Source organism: Littorina saxatilis, linkage group LG8, assembly GCF_037325665.1.
Source record: "Littorina saxatilis isolate snail1 linkage group LG8, US_GU_Lsax_2.0, whole genome shotgun sequence".
NCBI lineage: Eukaryota > Metazoa > Mollusca > Gastropoda > Littorinimorpha > Littorinidae > Littorina > Littorina saxatilis.
This window is the reverse complement of record NC_090252.1, coordinates 21,170,510-21,183,901: the sequence shown is the minus strand read 5'-3', so window position 1 is coordinate 21,183,901 and position 13,392 is coordinate 21,170,510. Positions and strand designations below refer to the sequence as shown.

At 45.5% G+C, this 13,392-nt stretch overlaps 1 protein-coding gene across 1 annotated transcript in view; it reads right to left on the bottom strand.

Moving 5' to 3' along the window:
* Positions 1-13,392, bottom strand: part of LOC138974552 (uncharacterized) — a 315,190-nt gene that overhangs the window by 123,840 nt on the left and 177,958 nt on the right. The window lies entirely within an intron of this gene.

Sequence of the window (13,392 nt, the reverse complement as noted above, 5' to 3'; positions counted from 1 at the left end):
TGGATCAAGTTAATTTTTGGAGGATATGAATGTAATTTGTATAATTTAGCAAAGTTACTATTGTCTGCAAACATTTTTGCAAGTTTACCTTCCATCAGATCGTCAAACAGATCTTAACATAACTCTGAATTAAAACTAATCCCAAAATAAATATACTATACTGTGGGATGCTATGTAGACTGTCTGAGATGTCCAAGTAAAAATGCTTATAATAATAATAATAATAATTGTCAGTAAGTACTGGTGTCACATGACTGATGTGAACCAGTTGATTGGCTAATGGCGATGCGCTAAAACTGTTAGCGCACTCTTGGAGTGCGCTAACTTTTCCACAGAGCGTATTCTTACGCCCTTTGCCTAAGCAAGACTGTGCTCTCATTATCAGAATTAATGAATGACATGTAGCTTATATTCTCCACAATACCAAATGACCATAAATTCCCTGCTTCTCAATTAAAGCAGAAGTGGTTTTTTTTCTGACAGATTGCATGTGCCTGTGCCAAAGTGCGGCTGCCACTGATCTAAAAATAGAAGCCGCTGCATTTCATCAAATTCTCGCCGACTTGCATAGATTCTTCTCATATGCCGTGTTTGTGGCATGTAGCTTATCATCCACATTACTAAATGATGAGTTAATATAAAATTCCCACCCGCTAGCAGAAAACACAAGTGTTATTCCGATAACGTACCAGCTAGACCAGTTTGGAAGACTGACTCGATCGACTCTGTCATACGTAGCCGCACTGACTACACTGAAATACGACTGCATCAGTTCAGTAAATGAATGGTTTCCGAATTATTATTTCAAGGCAAGAACAATCGTAATCGAAAACGTGTAGGGTTCAGAACGTTCTTACCAAGATTTATTACCAGCGTGCCTCGTGCGTGCAGACTCAGTGGCAGTGCAGACTGCATGCAGTGGTTTGATTGCCCTAGCAGACGACATAAACCCCGCTCAGCAAATTAACATGTTGGGCAAATGTGAACAAAAAAACGATGGGGATATAATACGTGTAGGGTTCAGAGCATTCTTACTGTTCATATGTAGTACCAGACTCCCCGATGAGTAAAGATACCACACGAGAAACATGCCACATTTATTTTGGAAATGTGCTTTCCGTCGACCGTGGCAAGGGGCAAAACTCTGCACAGTCAATCTGTCGAAGCTCGATGAAGGTTTCAAAACCAAGAGCACAGTCCTTTCTCCGAGTTTAAATGAGGTCTCTATGAAAGATCATCACTTTTTAGCTTAACGCTACACTGGAATTTACCAACAGAAATTAAAACAACAGTTTGCGTGTGACGAAAGCACGACACACTCGAGACAGCCCACACAAAAGTAGATCCAGTGACACAAACCTGACCACACAGTCACGCCTATCCAAATGCGCGTTGCAAAATGTGCTTTTTGAATCTTCTTTTTTCTCTGGCGGTACTGACAATATCGTTATTGAAACAATCCCAGTGCACTAAGGGATTTATAGAGCAAATCTCGAAAATAATTATTGAACTCAGCGCTATGCGCTTCGTTCAATAATGAATTTTCTCGATTTGCTCTATAAATCCCTTAGTGCACTGGGATGTCTCAATAACTTAAATAATAATAATAATAATAATAATAATAATAATAATAATAATTGTCAGTAAATACTGGTGTCACATGACTGATGTGAACCAGTTGATTGGCTAATGGCGATGCGCTAAAACTGTTAGCGCACTCTTGGAGTGTGCTAACTTTTCCAAAGAGCATATTCTTCAGCCCTTTGTTAAAGCGAGAGTTTACTCTCATCCTCAGAATTAATTGATGATATGTATCTTATATTCTCCACAATACCAATGTTTATGACCATACATTTCCTGCTTCTCAATTAAAGCAGAAGTGGTTTTGTTTCTGACAGATTGCATGTGCCAGTGCCACAGTTGCCACTGATCTAAAAATAGAACCCGCTGTGTCTAATTTTTTTAGTTTCGACTTGCGAAGATTTCTCTCATAATTATGCCATGTTAGTGGCATGTAGCTTATTATCCACATTACCAAATGATGAGTTAGTATACAATTCCCAGCAGCTAACAGAAAGCACAAGTGTTATTCCGATAACGTAGCAGCTAGATCAGCACTTAGCAGACTACACTGAAATACGACTGCATCTGTTCAGTAAATGAATGTTTTCCGAATTGCTTATTTCAAGGCAAGAACAATCGGAATCGAAAACGTGTAGGGTTTAGAACGTTCTTACCATATTTAAGACTTATTACCAGCCTGCCTCATGCGTGCAGACTCAGTGCAACGTGACGAGCAATTTTTGTTTTTGAAATGAGACTCAGTACAGTGGTTCGATTGCCATAGCCTAGCAGACGACATAAATCCCGCTCAGCAAATTAACATGTTGGGCAAATGTGAACGATAAAACGGTGGGGATATAATACGTGTAGGGTTCAGAGCATTCTTACCGTTCATATTTAGTACCAGACTCCCCGATGAGTGAAGATACCACACGAGAAACATGCCACATTTATTTTGAAAATGTGGCTTACCGTCGACCTTGGCAAGGGGCAAAACTCTGTACAGTCAATCTGTCGAAGCTCGATGAAGGTTTCAAATCGCAAATAACTAAGAGCACAGTCCTTTCTCCGAGTTTAAATGAGGTCTCTATGAAAGATCATCACTTTTTAGCTTAACGCTACACTGGAATTTACCAACATAAATTAAAACAAGAGTTTGCGTGTGACGAAAGCACGACACACTTGAGACAGCCCACACAAAAGTAGATATGACACAAACCTGACCACACAGTTACGCCTATCCAAATGCGCGTTGCAAAATGTGCGTTTTGAATCTTCTTTTTACATTTAGTCAAGTTTTGACTAAATGTTTTAACATAGAGGGGGAATCGAAACGAGGGTCGTGGTGTATGTGTGTGTGTGTGCGTGCGTGTGTGTAGAGCGATTCAGACCAAACTACTGGACCGATCTTTATGAAATTTTCCATGAGAGTTCCTGGGATTGATATCCCCGAACATTTTTTTCGTTTTTTTGATAAATGTCTTTGATGACGTCATATCCGGTTGTTCGTGAAAGTTGAGGCGGCACTGTCATGAATTTTCGTCAAGTAGTCTTCGACGAAGCCCGGACTTCGGTATTGCATTTCAGCTTGGTGGCTTAAAAATTAATTAATGACTTTGGTCATTAAAAATCGGAAAATTGTAAAAAAAAATATTTTTTTTATAAAACGATTTAAATTTACAATCATCTTATTCTCCATCATTTTCTGATTCCAAAAACATATAAATATGTTATATTTAGATTAAAAACAAGCTCTGAAAATTAAAAATATAAAAATTATTATCAAAATTAAATTGTCGAAATCAATTTAAAAACAATTTCATCTTATTCCTTGTCGGTTCTTGATTCAAAAAACATATAGATATGATATATATCGAACATTTCTTTTATTATTGTATAAAAATAAGCAAAGTGTGGAATCTTGTTGAAGAAGCCTTCTTCACCGCTTGTTCAAAAAGAATTCATGTTGATGTGCGGGATGCCCTATTTGGCCTAGTTAAAAGGAATTCTATTTCATCCGCTGAAGCAAACTATGTCAATTTGCTAATATTGATTGCAAAAATGTGCATAGGTATTTATAGATACGGTACCCCTTTAGAGATCGGATGTATTTTTGAAAAAGAGTTAAGTTTAAGAAAAAATAATTGACTTGTGACTCGCATATATACTGTTCAAAAAAAGAAACGCATAGCTTGTAATATTTGGTTAATTTAGTTATATGGCTACAAGGATATCCACCAAACTGCAGAAAATGTTTATCTGGTCGTCGACCTTTCGTCCATTGCCACAAGTGAGCTCTGCACGTGACGCATGCGTTATCAGTGGCTACAATGTCAAAATTGCTCATTTGGCATGACCACTCGTCATGCTTCAGTGTAATCTCGTGAAACTTGGGGAATATTGAGCTCTCACCATGTCTTCCAAAACCCATAAAAGCGGATTGTTCGCCACAAAGAAATCAGACGACAATTCAGCGACGAAAGATGGCCCGATTGAGCAGAGAAGACCGCCAAATTGCATTGGGTCGTTTACAAGCAGGCCAAAGTCAAAGTGCAATCGCCAGGCACTTCCACGTGTCCCAGAGCACCATCAGTAGACTGTGGGTCAGGTTTTAAGCCACTGGCTCCGTTGCAGACTTGCCACGAGCGGGAAGACCAAGGGCGACAACTGCTGCTCACGACCGCTTCATACGGCTCCGCCACCTCCGGAATCGTTTCCTGTCGGCCTCATCTTCTGTCCAGGCTCTCCCCAGGCCACACCGATTATCGGACCAGACCGTGCGGAACCGCCTGCATGAAGCTGGTTTGAAAGCTCGCAGACCTCACAGAGGAGCTGTCCTCACCCGCCGCCATCGCCAGAACCGAGTGCAGTGGGGCAACCAGCACCTTCGCTGGACCGTCCGGAATCACTGGAGACACGTGTGGTTCAGCGACGAGTCCTACTTCCTGCTCCAGCGACATGATGGTCGGAGGAGGGTCTACCGGAGAGTAAACGAACGTTACGCGCCCAACTGTGTGGATGAGGCACCCGTTCATGGTGGTGGAGGCGTCATGGTGTGGGGGGCGATCAATACCGCTGGAAGGAGCACCCTGGTGCACGTCCAAGGGCGCATAACTGCCCAGCGATACGTGGAGGAAATTCTGCGCCCACACGCCCTTCCTCTTCTGGCTGACCAGGATGCCATATTCCAGCAGGACAACGCTCGCCCGCACACAGCACGACTCACCACCCAGTTCCTCACCGACCACCATGTCCAGGTGCTTCCCTGGCCATCCATGTCGCCAGACATGAACCCGATAGAACACCTCTGGGATGAATTGGACACACGTGTGCGCAGGCGAGAAGAAGCGCCGGCAAATCACCGCGATCTATTGCAGGCACTTCAGGAGGTGTGGGACACCATCCCACAGCAAGATATCCGGCATCTGATCCAGTCCATGCCCAGAAGGTGCCGGGCAGTTGTTGCTGCTCAAGGCAGTCACACCCCCTACTGACTTGACAGCCTCGGCACCCAATCGTATTGATTGACTGATTGATTTGAAGATGCAAATGAACTGTGTGTGCATTCAACTGTGTCCATACCAAATTTCAAACAAATAATCTAAATATTGGATTTTCTGTTAATTTTTTCGAAAAATAAAACAAATTTGGCAAGTAGCAACTATGCGTTTCTTTTTTTGAACAGTATATGTTGCTATCTGTGAAATTGAAATAAAGAAACGTTAGGTAACAAAAGGAGAAATGATGACGGAAGAAAATATAGGACAAAATGTATAAAAAAAAAATATGTGGAGAGAGAGAAGATAGAACGAGAGGAGACAGTGAGAGAGAGCGAAAGAGAGAGAAAGAGAGAGAGAGAGAGAGAGAGAGAGAGAGAGAGAGAGAGAGAGAGAGAGAGAGAGAGAGATTGGCAGACTATGGGAGAGAGGGGGAGAGAGAGACCGACAGAGTATGGGGGAGAGGAGAGAGAGAGAGAGAGAGAGAGAGAGAGAGAGAGAGAGAGAGAGAGAGAGAGAGAGACGAAGCAAAAATAAAGAACAAAGAAGAAGAACAAAATTCAGAAAAAAACAGACAAGTCGAAGAGAAAGAAAGTGGATGCAGAGAAAGACAGACTAGGGAGTGAGTGAGAGAGAGAGAGAGAGAGAGAGAGAGAGAGAGAGAGAGAGAGAGAGATAGAGAGAGAGATGTTGTGTGGACAAGTGTGAGAAAGAGAGAGAGAGAGAGAGGAGAGAGAGAGAGAGAGGAGAGAGAGAGAGGGTAAATTTAAATGAAAAAAAAAATTAAAAACAATTGTCCATGATCTGTTTACTGTCCATTGAGTGTGAAGCTGAGAGAAAGAGTGAGACTGAAGGAAAACAATAATAACTTAATACGAATTAAAATGATTATAAAAAAAAAAACACGTCTGATATAAAAAAAAGAAAAAAAACGCACGCACATGTGTGATTAACAATGTCTGATCTCCTTAAAAAAAAAAAAAAAAAAAAAAAAAAATAGATATGATATGATTAGTCAGTCGGCTAAGGACCGTTTTGGTTACTTTTTGGCGTCACGTTAGCAAACACATTTTTCTGATAGATTTTAACACCACAACACTAAATCTAAAGTTTTGGGGCAATATTCCAAACCAACGGTGAGAAAAACGTTGGTTTGTGTGTATGTTTTCCTTCTTTGGCGTTACTATTCTTGTTTTGAGGGTTGGGTTCATAAAACGGACATAAAACTTAAACCGCTTGACAGAAATTCTATAACTGTAAATCATTCGAAAGGGAAGGCATTCATGTACACGTTTGTGCCACTTAAAATGACGTCAGGGGCGGGCATCTAACTCAATTGGTAGCGCGCTGGATTTGTATTCAGTTGGCCGCTGTCAGCGCGAGTTCGATCCCAGGTTCGGCGGAAATTTATTTCACAGAGTCAACTTTGTGTGCAGACTCTCTTCGGTGTCCGAACCACCCCCCGTGTATACTACATTGGGTATGTACGTTAAAGATCCCACGATTGACAAAAGGGTCTTTCCTGGCAAAATTGCTTAGGCACAGTTAATAATTGTCTACCATACCCGTGTGACTTGGAATAAGGCCGTGAAAGGTAAATATGCGCCGACATGGCTGCAATCTACTGGCCGTATAAAATTTCATCTCACACGGCATCACTGCAGAGCGCCTAGAACTGTACCTACGGAATATGCGCGATATAAGCTTCATTGATTGATTGATTGATAATCTGTTTATTTTTGTGAACTTGACAAGAAGAGCGGGGTAGTAGTTGCGCTGAGAAGGATAGCACGCTTTTCTGTCCCTCTCTTCGTTTTAACTTTCTGAGCGTGTTTTTAATCCAAACATATCATATCTATATATTGGAATCAGGAACCAACAAGGAATAAGATGAAAGTGTTTTTAAATTGATTACGACAATTTAATTTTGATAATAATTTTTATATTTTTAATTTTTAGAGCTTGTTTTTAATCCAAATATAACATATTTATATGTTTTTGGAATCAGCAAATGATGGAGAATACGATGAACGTAAATTTGGATCGTTTTATAAAAAAATATATATTTTTACAATTTTCAGATTTTTAATGACCAAAGTCATTGATTAATTTTTAAGCCACCAAGCTGAAATGCAATACCGAAGTCTGGGCTTTGTTGAAGATTACTTGACCAACATTTCAACCAATTTAATTGAAAAATGAGAGTGTAACAGTGCCGCCTCAACTTTCACGAAAAGCCGGATATGACTGTGTCACGATTAGGTGACAGGGATCAAGAAAAGGTCACTCGGTGGGGTGCCCTCTCTTGATCCAGTGCGACAGAAAGCGTCTGTTTTCCGTCAACCGGATGTGGATTTTGCTGACAGCGCCAAACAAGCACGAGATTTCTGTTTTTGCACGCATTTCACGGAGTGGTTTTTGCTGTCGGGGCAGAATTGTCGATAGCTGAAATTGTTAGGTGACAAGGTTAGTCACGTGTTATTCTCAAGGTTGTCTGTCTGAGACACGGTAACGGCGCACTTGACACTCAGCGGCAGTAGAAGAAGGATCGAATATACGGGTCTCTAGAGTATGATGGTTTTCACCGAATAGAGTATTCGGCAATCTAGATGATCTTTAACAAGTTATCACCTTCTCACCGCCACATGTTTCGCTGAGGACGAGTCGTCAACTTTCCTTTCGTCGTGCGATGGTTTTCGCATAAGTATTCGGCAAGGGGTTTCTGGATGTTGTTGTCACTGTTGACGAACAGAGGCCATTCCAGGGAGGAAGCGGGTTTTGCTTCCATGAGAGTGCTACATTCATAGGCTGTTTGAGGTAATAAATCATTATTTAACGCTGTTGACGAGTCTGTGTTTGTGGAATGGAATACTCTCTGTTGTTCTCTCCAGGTTAGCGCATAATTTGCTCTCTGTGACGCTAAAATACTAATCTGTATATGGTTTTTGCAGATAGGGAGAGAAAGACGAAAAGACGGCTGTTTTGTTGTTGTGAAAAGTCCATTAATTTTGTGCGGGCCCACGTGCTCGATGAGATATGTAAAGATGACATGTTTAAAGGTGGAGGGTGAGGGGTAGCTGACATGTTTAGTGCACCGATGCTTTTCTGTTTGCAGCCTTCGTTTTCCTAACTTCTGTTCGGCTGCCTTTTGGGGGACCACGCTAACCAGCACACCGGCTAACCAGCGAACCGGCTAACCAGCTAACCAGCGAACCGGCTAACCAGCTAACCAGCGACTGGGTGCGGCGCCTGATGCCTCCACAGTTCCCTGCTTCGTCACCACACTAACCAGCACTTCATTCGACGGAGCAGTTGTGGAGGCTAAAAGACTAATTACAGGACGTCCACCCAGTGGCGAAAGAAAGCTAAGTGCACCATGTCTTATGCACCCCGTTGACCACCGTTGTCTTTTACGTTATCTGTGATTATACTCGAGTAGGGACGACGTGGGGTGTGTGACACCTGCATGAAGTAGCACTTTTGGAGCAGAACAGTCGTATTTTCTTATCTTTACACGGGATCAGCGTGTTACTATCATTTTCTATTCTAACTGGCATTTTGTCAGTGACCATTGGTTTTTTACGTTTTGTGAACGTAAAAAGAACATATTTTGAGTGAAGTCTCGAGGGAGGTGGCGAGTTTTTACATAAACAGGCGTCTGAAACTTATACTTTTGTTGTCTCTATTAAATTGTATGACTGCGAGAGTGGGTCGTGGTGTGGTTAGTTAGTTAGTAGTAACTAACCGTTTCATAATCGCCTTATGTGATATATTGAAACGTGACACATGGGGGCCAAGCCGGGATTTACTCAGTTAATTTCCAACTGATAAAGTCCCACCAATTAAGGATAACTAAGAGCAGATAATCTCGTCAGTGCTCGACTTATTTTCTGCTTGGTGCTACCCTTTTTTGTATAGTTTTGATCATATACCACACCTTAAGCGATTCACATCTTGCAGGAAATGTAAATTGTAATTTGTGAGCTATTGTATGCGCTAACTGTGATTACTTCCCTTTCCTTTGTTTGTGAATCTTTGTTGTTGTACGTTCAGAGTTTTCCGTTGCAGAGAGCTGAGCGGGGTTAGTGGATTTGTTATTCGTTTTACTCAGTGTTCTCTACATTGTTGTTTCGCATTCTGTAACAGATTACATTTCTACCGTCTTGTTTTACTTGGATTTTTCTCCATATTTTGACTTTGTTGGAATTTGGGGGGGAAGGGTCCGAGGACTTCTGTCCTAACCAAGGCTGTGGGAAACATTCTGTTTCACCGCAAAAAGCAGCCAATAAATTAGGCCACGGCTGTGGGAAACACTCTGTTTCACCGCAAAAAAGCAGCCTTAAATTAGGCTACGCGTTTTGTTCTACACCGTCTGGATTTTTCTTCTGCATTTTCTGGTTGCTGGATTTTTGTATCCGTTTCATCACCGCGTGTTCTAGCTTTAGCTGCGTTAGACTTATCTTTGTGATAAAGCTTTGCTAAACTAACCATGGCTACGGGGGGATCTCCTACGAGGAGAATAACTTTCGAGACTCCTGGCAGCGAGGAACAGACAGAGCGAGACGCACGCGTTAGAGCGCGTAGTTTGGTTAAACGCAAGGAGTTAGAGCGTAAGGAAGACATAGAGCGACAGACGAGAAAAGAAGAAAATGACAGACAGGAACGACAAGCCGAACGTGACAGACAGGACAAGAAGGACGAACTTGACAGACAAGAAAGGAGAGACGAACGAGACCGACAAGAACGGAAAGAGAAAGAACAGGCTGAACGTGACAGACAGGAAAAGAAAGACGAACTTGACAGACAAGAAAGAGAACGACAGGCCGAACGTGACAGACAGGACAAACAGGCCGAACGCGATCACCAGCTAGAGCTAGCTAGGCTACAGGCCGAGAAGGGTACACCTACTCAGGCTAGCGCGCCGACGTTTGTTGCTGACCGCACGAGACTGCCGACGTTCGACGATGACAAAGACGAGCTCGACGACTTTCTACGCCGGTTTGAGCGTATTGCATCTGACCAGAAGTGGGAAGAGGCCACGTGGGCTAGCCGCCTCAGCACTTGCTTAAAAGGACGCGCATTGCAGCTCTACAACGCTTTGGATGACGACGAGGCGAGGGACTATCAGGCACTAAAGAAGGCGTTACTCCAGCGCTTCAACCTGACTGCTGAAGCCTACCGACGACGTCTGCGGAACAGCAAGAGACTGAGCGGCGAGCTGAGTCATCAGTTTGTGGCACGTCTAAATCTTTACCTGCGGCGCTGGGTGGAGATGGCCGAGAAGAACTGGACCGTCGACGACCTTGCCGACCTCATTGTCATGGAACAACTGATGTCCAGCCTGCGACCTGAGGTGGTGACCTTCGTGCAGGAGCACCAGCCAAAGACTACTCAGGAGGCAGCCGACTGGATCAGAGTACACGAGGACGCCCAGGCGATCTCCGGCAAATCTTCAGGCTCACGGCCGGGAAAATCAGGAAATTCAGGTTCTTCAGGACCCAAGGACGGGAAGGACGATCAGGGACACAAGGGATCAAGTTCCAGAACTGACATCCAGTGTTTCTACTGTAACAAGCGGGGCCACGTGAAGAAGGACTGCCATAAGAGACAGGCTGACCAGAAGGGCGTACATTTTGTGGGCAGTGAGGAGTTCAGGGACGTCACGAGCTCATGCACAATTCCACAACTCTGCGTTCCGTGCTCTAGGAAACACTTCCAGCCCCACTGCAACGTTTATGTCAACGGAGTGAAGGGCGAAGGTCTGCGGGACACCGGGGCAGACATGATAGTGGTACGGGCGAGTCTAGTTCCAGCTATGGCCTACACAGGAGACAGCATCAGGGTGAGAATGGCCGAGGCATCTCACGCTTACGACCTGAACACGGCGGTGATCAAGGTCGTAACACCGTTGTTCACGGGGACCATTGTGGCCGTCGTCATGGACGATCCTCCATGCGACCTGCTCATTGGGAACCGTGTCCAGTTTGTGGACGGCGTCACCAGGGAGGTTCCCGTTTATCGGTCTCCCGACGTCATTTCAGTTCTCACGCGGGCACAGGCGGAGCGAGAGGACAAACCTCTCAAACCCCTACCTGCTGCACGAGCTGCCCTGGGGAACGTGACCCCCGCGCTTCTCGCGAAGGCTCAGGATTCTGACCCGACATTAGCTACTCCTCGGGAGCACGCGAAGTCGGGGAAGGTGAAGCTGAGCGGGAAGCATGGGAAGTCAAAGTTCCTCAGGGAGAAGAAGTTGCTCTACCGTGAGTTTAGCAACAAAGAAGGAGCTTTCAAACAGGTTGTCGTGCCTCGCGAGTTTCGCGAGGGAGTCATGGCAACGGCACACGACTCGATTCTGGGAGGTCATCTTGGCACCAAGAAGACCACGGACCGTGTGTGGCGCCACTTCTATTGGCCAGGCATCTGCACGGATGTCTGACGTTTCTGTGCGTCGTGCGATAAGTGCCAGAAGGTGGTTGCCAAAGGAATGGTGAGGAAGGTCCCCTTAGAGAAGATGCCGCTCATCGACGAACCCTTTCGTCGGGTGGCAGTTGACATCATCGGGCCCATCTTGCCTGCGTCTGAGGACGGAAATAGATACATTCTGACCATGGTGGACTACGCCACTCGATACCCAGAGGCGATCCCTCTGAAATCAATCGAAGCTACGCGAGTAGCTGAGGCACTGGTTACCATGTGGTCCCGGCTGGGAATTCCATCAGAAGTACTCACCGACAGAGGCACTCAGTTCACGGGAGGAGTGATGGCGGAGGCAGCACGACTGCTATCACTGGAGCAGCACTTCACCACTCCTTACCATGCTCAGTGCAACGGACTGGTGGAAAGGTTCAATGGTACCCTGAAAACCATGCTGAGGAAACTGGCTCAGGAGAAACCACGCACGTGGGACAGGTACATCCCAGCATTGCTTTTTGCATACCGCGAGGTTCCTCAGGAGAGCTTGGGGTTTTCCCCATTCGAGCTGTTGTACGGCAGACAGGTACGCGGTCCCATGGCTATTCTGCGTCAGGCTTGGACGGACGAAGAAGCTGACGAGGAGGTGCAGACGACAGCGACCTACATCGTAGAACTCAGGAACAGGATTGAAGAGACCTGCAAACTGGCTCAAGAGAACCTGGGAAGAGCAGCACAGCGTTACGCGCGAGGATTCGACCGCAAGGCACGGCCGCGCAGCTTCAAGATTGGAGAACGAGTGTTGCTACTTCTACCTGTCAAACACAACAAGCTACAACTGCAGTGGCAAGGACCTTTTGAGGTGACAGCGAAGGTGGGCCAGAACGACTACAGGATCGTCATGAACGGGAAAGCACGCCTGTACCACGCCAACCTGCTGCGCGCCTACATAGAGAGGACTGCCTACAGGGAAAAGGACAAAGTGACAGAGACAGTGGCCGTCGTGATGGACGAGACAACGGAGGAACAGGGAGGAGGACGTGTACCAGTTTGTCCGCTGGAAGCTAGTGAGGATCACACGGACGTGCACATCTCACCTGATCTTGGGGACGACCAGCAGGCGGACCTGCAAGAGATCCTGAAGGATGCAGCACGGGTCCTTACAGACATACCACTTCAGACGCATTTAGAGGAAATTACCTTCGACTTGCTGGAGAAACAGCCAGTGAGGACGAAGCAGTATCCCATGCCTCATGCCCAGAAGGAGGTGGTCAGGAAGGAAATCGCCGACATGACGAAGTTGGGCGTCATCGAGCCAGCGAACTCTCCCTACAGTTCACCGATTGTACTCGTGAAGAAGAAGGATGGACGCGTCAGGTTCTGCGTCGACTACCGGAAGCTGAACAAGATTACGGCGTTTGACGCGGAACCCATGCCTGATGTGGACTACCTCTTCAGTCACTTGGCCAAGGCCAAGTACTTTTCCAAACTGGACCTCACCAAGGGATACTCTCAAATTCCGGTTGCCGAGGAAGATCGCCCAAAGACTGCATTCACCACTCCATTCGGCCAGTTCCAGTGGACAGTCATGCCTTTTGGACTACAGAATGCAGGTGCCGTCTTCACTCGCATGATGAGGAAACTTTTGGAACCGTTGAAGCGCGAGGACATCAGCAGTTTCATCGACGATGTGCTGATCGCGACTGAGACATGGACTGAACATCTCGACGCCCTGCGCGACGTGTTCGGAAGGTTGAAGGACGGAAATCTGGGAGCTAAACCGTCCAAGTGCTACTTGGGATTTCGGGAATTGTCTTTCCTGGGTCATGTTGTCGGCGAGGGACTGCTCGTTCCAGAGGACGACAAGATCCAGAAGATTCGGGAGGCGGAGCCACCGCGCACTAAGAAAGAAGTCAGGTCT